Source organism: Nuphar pumila, chromosome 9 (genome assembly GCF_984573655.1).
Source record: "Nuphar pumila chromosome 9, dmNupPumi1.hap1.1, whole genome shotgun sequence".
In the NCBI taxonomy this organism is placed as follows: Eukaryota; Viridiplantae; Streptophyta; class Magnoliopsida; order Nymphaeales; family Nymphaeaceae; genus Nuphar; species Nuphar pumila.
The window spans coordinates 2184259-2191752 of NC_143257.1; positions in this window are offsets into that span (position 1 = coordinate 2184259).

Sequence of the window (7494 nt, forward strand, 5' to 3'; positions counted from 1 at the left end):
GGATACATGGACAATACATGTGCGTCTTAGATGAAGTTAATTTTTGGGACAGGAAAATTTCTACAGTTTATCCAGTATTACCGAAAACATGAACCTTGATCATGTTCTGTAAAGAAATTTTAGATTTTTTTTATCTACCAAATGGCCCATTTCATTTTGGTGATCTTTTCTTATCACAATTCTTGAGTAAGATTTTTCTGCACATTTTCTGTGGGTGCATCACTTTGTTGCGTTCTCAAGCTTTAGTTGATAAGACTGGTGAACATGGTGACATGAGCAATATGGTTTGCATTTAGGGAGCACTCTTCATTATCCATCTTAGGCATTTCAGATGACCCAACCATGACTTGAGACAGTAGAAGTTGATGCAATTATCTTCCCGAACAAGTTCAAGAACATTTAGTGCTTGTTGACTTGCCCCTTTCTTAAGTTGATAGATGCTCTTAGTAAGCATATAATGGAGCGAACTCTGTTGGCCTCTCTGGTCAGATCCTAACCTTCAAGGCTGTATGCATCTATAGTGAGGAAAATCTACTTATAAAAAGAAAAAAAAACATATTGTCTATGGAGCTTGAGGCTATATAGAGGGCTATATGAATTGTGCTACTATAACTATTAGCCAGGATTAACTTGGATTATGTTAAATGCACTTGTTGTTCGACTATAACATTATAATTTTTTTTTTGTTGTTGTTGAAATTCTTGGCTACTTGTTGTCTCTATGTTTTACTTCAAATTTAGGCATGCAGGTTAGATATGGATCTATAATCTCTACTCAATAGAGATTACGCTACTTGTTTAATCCAAATATCAAGTGTTTTTTATCACATAAGATAAGCAATTATCATATTAGACCAAGTTAAATTACACATAACTATAAAATATGCATATCCAATCCAAAACATTAGATAAATATGATTTTAGTACTACTTATCCATGTCACAAAATATGGATCTAAATTGGATCCAAAGACAACAGTAATGAGTCATGATCAAAACGGGTTATGATAGGGTCCAATCCACTTTTAAACAAGGATACTACAAAAATATTCTCATGACACAATCTCGAGCCCTTCTTTCAAAAAGATACGTACAATCTCAAGCCAAATTGGATCAGATAGGCAAAACTTGAGAGTCATTGGTCCAAATCCAAATACACCAGGAGTTAATGCAAAATTTGATAAAATTCATAAGACAATGCCTTTTTTATATGTCTTAATACATAATCAGGCTTGATGATTTCAATCTCAAATGGATCTATGGTCTAATTTGAAAATAGATATAGATCCAACCGAGGATCCAAAAACAATATCTTAAAAGGTAAAAATACAACAAATACCTCAAGTGAGTACACCACTTTTAAATCAATTATCATCGTTATTAATGACAAAACAAATTAACTATAATCTCAAGAAGATCAAATACCTTAAAGTGGATTTAGATAAAGATTTGGATCCAAAAAATATCCAAGCAACAAAATTCAGATCCATTGTAAGATCCAAATAAAAGATCATGCATCCAGTCATTTTTTAACTATTAACCATGAAAAACACTCATATATTAACAAATTTTTAATGATTCTAATAGCTAGATTAGACATACGGTCACCTAAACCACAAGGCATATATTTAAGCATCTAACTAAAAAAAAATTGTTGACGAATTAAGAGTAAAGGGGTAGTTAAAGAGCAGAGAACGAAGGGGGAGAGTTAATTGACCAGTTCAACTATCCATTGATGACGAATTGACGTTGATAATGACAGCCACATCCAACTGTCCCATATCTGCTAACCAAGTGAGACCCACAAGGACGTTTTCAACAATTCTTGGAAGAGAACACAACCAAGAAGATAGAACAGACTTTTCGAAAACCTGACCAAGTTTTCCTTAAGCGTGATAATCCTTTTTTTTTAGCACCAGAGGGTGGTTGTGAGGGTGTTGAGATAAAGTCACGAGATCAAACCCCACCAGCGCATCGGTATGTTTGTAACTTACAGTGGTGAGCCACATAAAGCAGGGTGGTCATGGGTCCCATCCAAGGTTTTTCTCATTTCGGTGAGGGTTACTCGTCATCAGTATATATATATATATATATATATATATATATATATATATATATATATATATATATATATATATATATATATATATATATATATATATATATATATATATATATCAACACTCTTAGCCATGTTCATTTAGTTTAGGGGCCCTGATTAGGGGTGGCAATTTCTGACACGACCCGCCAACCCGCCTCTTAGGCGGGTTCGGGTTGGGCTTAAGCCAACCCGTTTAATAAACGGGTCGACCCGCGTAACCCGTTTATTAAACAGGTCGGGTTCGGGTTGGGGGTATGCCAACCCGCCAACCCGGCTGACCCGTTTAATAAACGGGTTAGGCGGGTGGGTCAACCCGCCAACCCGTCTGCCAACCCACCAACCCAACCCGCCAACCTGACTACCTGCCAACCCGATCCGTCAACCCGCCAACCCAACCCGCGAACCTGAAAACCCGTTTACCCGATCCAACCCATTTATTAAATGGGTTCGCGGGTCGTGTCAGGTTACCCGTTTATTAAACGGGTGGGGTTCGTGTTTGCCACAGCTGACCCGTTTAATAAACGGGTCGGGTTCGGGTTGAGGTATGCTGACACGCCAACCCGACCCCATTGCCACCCCTAGCCCTGATATGCTGATTATGGATAATGATCAAGTTTAATGCAAAAAAACGTCAGAGTTTTGCCATGTTTGCAGTGTCAACTGGGGAAAACCAGGGAGGCTGGCCTCCATTAGGAGGTCCTGCGGCAGTTAATGGTGTGGGGGCTTCCCCTACAGAGATCGGTTGGAAGACCATTAACTCCTCCAAAGCAAATGCCCAACAAAACAACCAAGTCAGAGATCTTGGGCCAGCACTATAAAGGGAGAGACAGACAGGACTACCGGGGCCTCTATTCATTATAGATGAGAGACAGACAGGATTACGGGGGCCTCTATTCACGCCCAAAGGATAAGTCTCGAAGAGAATGAGCAGAGTTCATTGACCAATTCAACTGTCCTTTGATGATGACTTGAGGTTGATAATGATAGCCCCATTATCATTCCACAACTCCTTAATGAAATAATCCTTAGATATTTTCCCTTTGTCACTAGGTCTGCTAATAATAAAGTGACACCCACAAGGACGCTTTTACAAGTTTTTGAAATGCATGAATAATAGTGGAGTGGACTCGACAAAATGATTTTTTAATTGGGTCAAGGTGGGCACGGCCCAATCCGAGCCCTACTTGGCTTGTCCACTGGTCCGGTTCCAACTTGCATTTGGATAAGAGCAACCCGTATCCTGGAATATATATGTACGGGTGGGTAACTAAAATATGTTTATCAACCAAATTTGATTACTGGTATGAACCAAGATTTTTAGAACATTTTTTTTGTTTTTGTTTTTTTTTGAAAATTTAATGTGATCTAGAAGCTTCATTTTATAGAAATAGACCATTGGATCATCTAATTTCGATGTATAAGAAGGATGCGTAAAGGGTTAAAAATTAATAGCTTAGAATTTTCAGAAATATTCAAGCTTACAAAATTGTATTTCTTGATTCGATTACCATAACCAACAATCGATTACTAACAAATGGACTACACTGAATGCATCTACCAGGTTAAATGTGTAAAAAAACCTATGAAAATCTTGATTCATACCAGCAAATATATTTGGTTGATAAACATATTCAAGTTTCCCATATATATGAAAACTAGAATTCGAGAATTAAAAATATGGGTATTTTTAACACTTTTTTTGCAAATCCAACAATTTGGATGTATTTTTTATGAAAAATGTGATTTTTGAATGCTTGAATATTTATAAAGATTATGAGCCCTTGATTTTAAAACCTTAAAAGAATCATGTATATGCATCAAAATTGGATAATTCAAGAGCGGGTTCTTATAAAACCAAGCATGTAGATCACACTCTACAATTAGATTCAAGAGAAAAGAACAAAAAATCCATGAAAATAGTGGTTCACACATTAGTTCTCATATTCTAGTGATTATGTATAAATATATATACGCACATAGAGTAAAGGGTTGGTTCGGTCCTGTTTGTCGTTCCGCCGCATTAGGTCCTTTCAAAAATCATAGTTTTCAGTATTTTTCTCACATCTAACACCATAGATGTGATCTATTGATTTTGTTTAGTATGAACTGACTTTTGGATTACCAGAATCTAACCAGTATATAGGTTTTTCAGTGATCCAAAATCAATGGCTATGAAGGCATCAATTTTTCTTGGCTCATAAAAATACATTTTTTCATAAAAAAATATGATCTAATAATTGATTCCCACTAAATCGAGCATGCTAAACATATCTGACGATTCATATCTATCATAAAACACTTCAAACTATGAGCCCTAGCGGGGCAGAATGAGAAAAGATGGCTTAATATATATATATATATATATATATATATATATATATATATATATATATATATATATATATATCGATTTATGAAAAAATCTACGCTAGGCTACTCTTACGCTAGAAAAAGTAGGAAAATGTGAGTAACTCAAGGAAATTATTGAAAATAAAAAAGAAATTAAAATAACTAAAATACAAAATTCAATCTCAAATCAACTCTCCAATGTCACCCTAGATCTTTTCTATATTTATAGGGAAAGAATTTTAGTCCTAGCAGACTCAATTCACCTTTTATTGATAAACACTAATTGAGAAAGATATCATAATTGTACTAAACCACTAAAAGGGACATGGGTCAATTATTGAGATTCAATATTCATTACAATAATGGAAAACTGTCATGGATTAAGATCGTATAGATCCCAATGTGTGTTGCTTCGCTCTTGCATCATTCTCCCAGGGTTGAAGAAGACTTGCCCTCAAGTCTTGATCTTATTTATGCTTCTTTCATTCTCGCTCCACCTTGTAGGTTAAGGATCTAGAAAATGAGACTTGGCTTCGAAGAAGGTCCACAAATTGAGTAACACAAACCCCGGCTGATGCACTGACCACTAGATTCATGAGCCTGATCTTGTTGGACCTTTACATATACGGGTTGAGCTGGACTGCAAGTTGGGCCAACATATCATTTTGGGCTGAGTTTGGTTCTAATTTATTGGCCCAAGACCGGCCCATTGCCCGCCCCTAGTTATTGACTTTGAGATCGTTGCTGATTAAGCCTAATTCGTGTGGTTGATTTGCAAGCGCACACTAAAGGGGATTGTTAAAATGCAGTGTGTGCTTGACACTTAGTCAAAGAATAATTTTGTCTTCTTGTTATGTGTTTGAGGCATTTTAGTCAATTTATCTTATGTATAGATTTTATGAATAAAATTGGTATTTAAATAATTATGTGTGAATAGCATGAGCATGTTAATTTATTAAATGTGTAATAAATGTCATGAAAGATGTAAAAGATTATTACATGAAGGGTCCACCTCGAGGTGGATAGGAATGTGAAAAGTTATATGCATTAGTGAGTCATTAAAAATGAATTTTTTGCATTTGAGTCAGTCCACGTCAACATGTGTCCCAATTTCTGACGCATTTTTAGATTAATGAACTCGTCAACTTGGATATTTTATTTCTTTCACTAGACGTCAACATGTGTCCCATATGACCTTGTTAGACTGACTAAGACTCCTAAACCTACCCATGTGCAAGTTTTTTTTGAAAAGTCACCTAAGTTCTCATCGCAGTTGTTGGTTGGAACTTAACCTTAGACGATATAGATTGGCTGTGGTTGGATATCCAATCCAAATCAAACACATTATTTTTTTATATGCATCCTTAGAATATGGCCCAATTATGCATCGGATCAGATATTGTTATACTTGATCAAATTATTTTTGGGTTTGCATCAAAAAAATTTGTTGACGAATTGAGAGTAAAGGGGTAATTAAAGAGTAGAGAAGGAACGAGGAGAGTTAATTGACCAATTCAACTGTCCATTGACGACGAATTCAAGTTGATAATGACAGTCACATCAACGAATGGTAACTTTACAAGGGACTCGGAGGGAGTTATATGTACATATATCCACCGAAACCATAGACCCCCACCCCCCTTGGGCCAACTTCGTAGACTTCTTCCATTTCTCTTTCTTATCATTCGACAAGTCCTTCATATTAATAAAATACTTAATTAGTTATTTCCCCATGTCACCAGTCCCCGATATATATATATAAAATCACCCCATCACCACTCTTAGCCACATGTCCATTTAGTTTAGGAGCCCTGATATACTGATTATGGATAATGGTCAAGTTTTCAGTATTTTTTGTGAACCGGCTTTTGAATTACCGGAATCTAACCTGTATATAGGTTTTTCAGTGATCCCAAATCAAGGGCTATGAAGGCATCAATTTTTCTCTGCTCATAAAAATACATTTTTTCATCAAAAAAATATGATCTAACAGTTGATTCCCACTAAATAAAGCATGCTAAACATATCTTACCATTCATATCTTTCATAAAATACTTCAAACCATGAGCCCTAGCAGGGCAGAACGAGAAAAGATGGCCTAATATATATATATATATATATATATATATATATATATATATATATATATATATATATATAGAGAGAGAGAGAGAGAGAGAGAGAGAGCATGGCGTCATACACCCAAAATGTCAGATTTAGTGTTAGAAGAATGCACACTTTTTTTTTATATTTTTTAGACTTTTAGACCGACACTAAAAGTGTAAAACATGGAAAAAGATACATGATGCACTGACACCCAGCGCGTTCGACATTACTCTCTCTCTCTCTCTCTCTCTCTCTCTCTCTCTCTCTATATATATATATATATATATATATATATATATATATATATATATATATATATATATATATATATATCGGGAGGTCTCGATTAGGAGAAAATCTACGCTAGGCTACTCTTACGCTAGAAAAAGTAGAAAAATGTGAGAAACTCAAGGAAATTATTGAAAATTATTGAAAATAAAAAAGAAACTAAAATAACTGAAAATACAAAATTCAATCTCAAATCAACTCTCCAATGTCACCCTAGATCTTTCCTATATTTATAGGAAAAGAATTTTAGTCCTAGGAGACTCAATCCACCTTTTATTGATAAACACTAATTAAGAAAAATATCATAATTGTGCTAAACACTAAAAAGGACATGGGTCAATTATTGAGATTCAATATTCATTACAATAATAGAAAACTGTCATGGATTAAGATCGAATAGATCAGGATGTGTGTCGCTTTGCTCTTGCATCATTCATTCTCCCACGGTTGAAGAAGACTTGCCCTCAAGTCTTGATCTTATTTATGCTTCATCCATTCTCGCTCCATCTTGTGGGTTAAGGATCTAGAAAATGAGTCTTGGCATCGAAGAAGGTCCACAAATTGAGTAACACAAACCCCGGCTCATGCCCTGCCCACTAGATTCATGAGCCTAATTTTGTCAGACCTATACATATACGGGTTGAGTTGGACT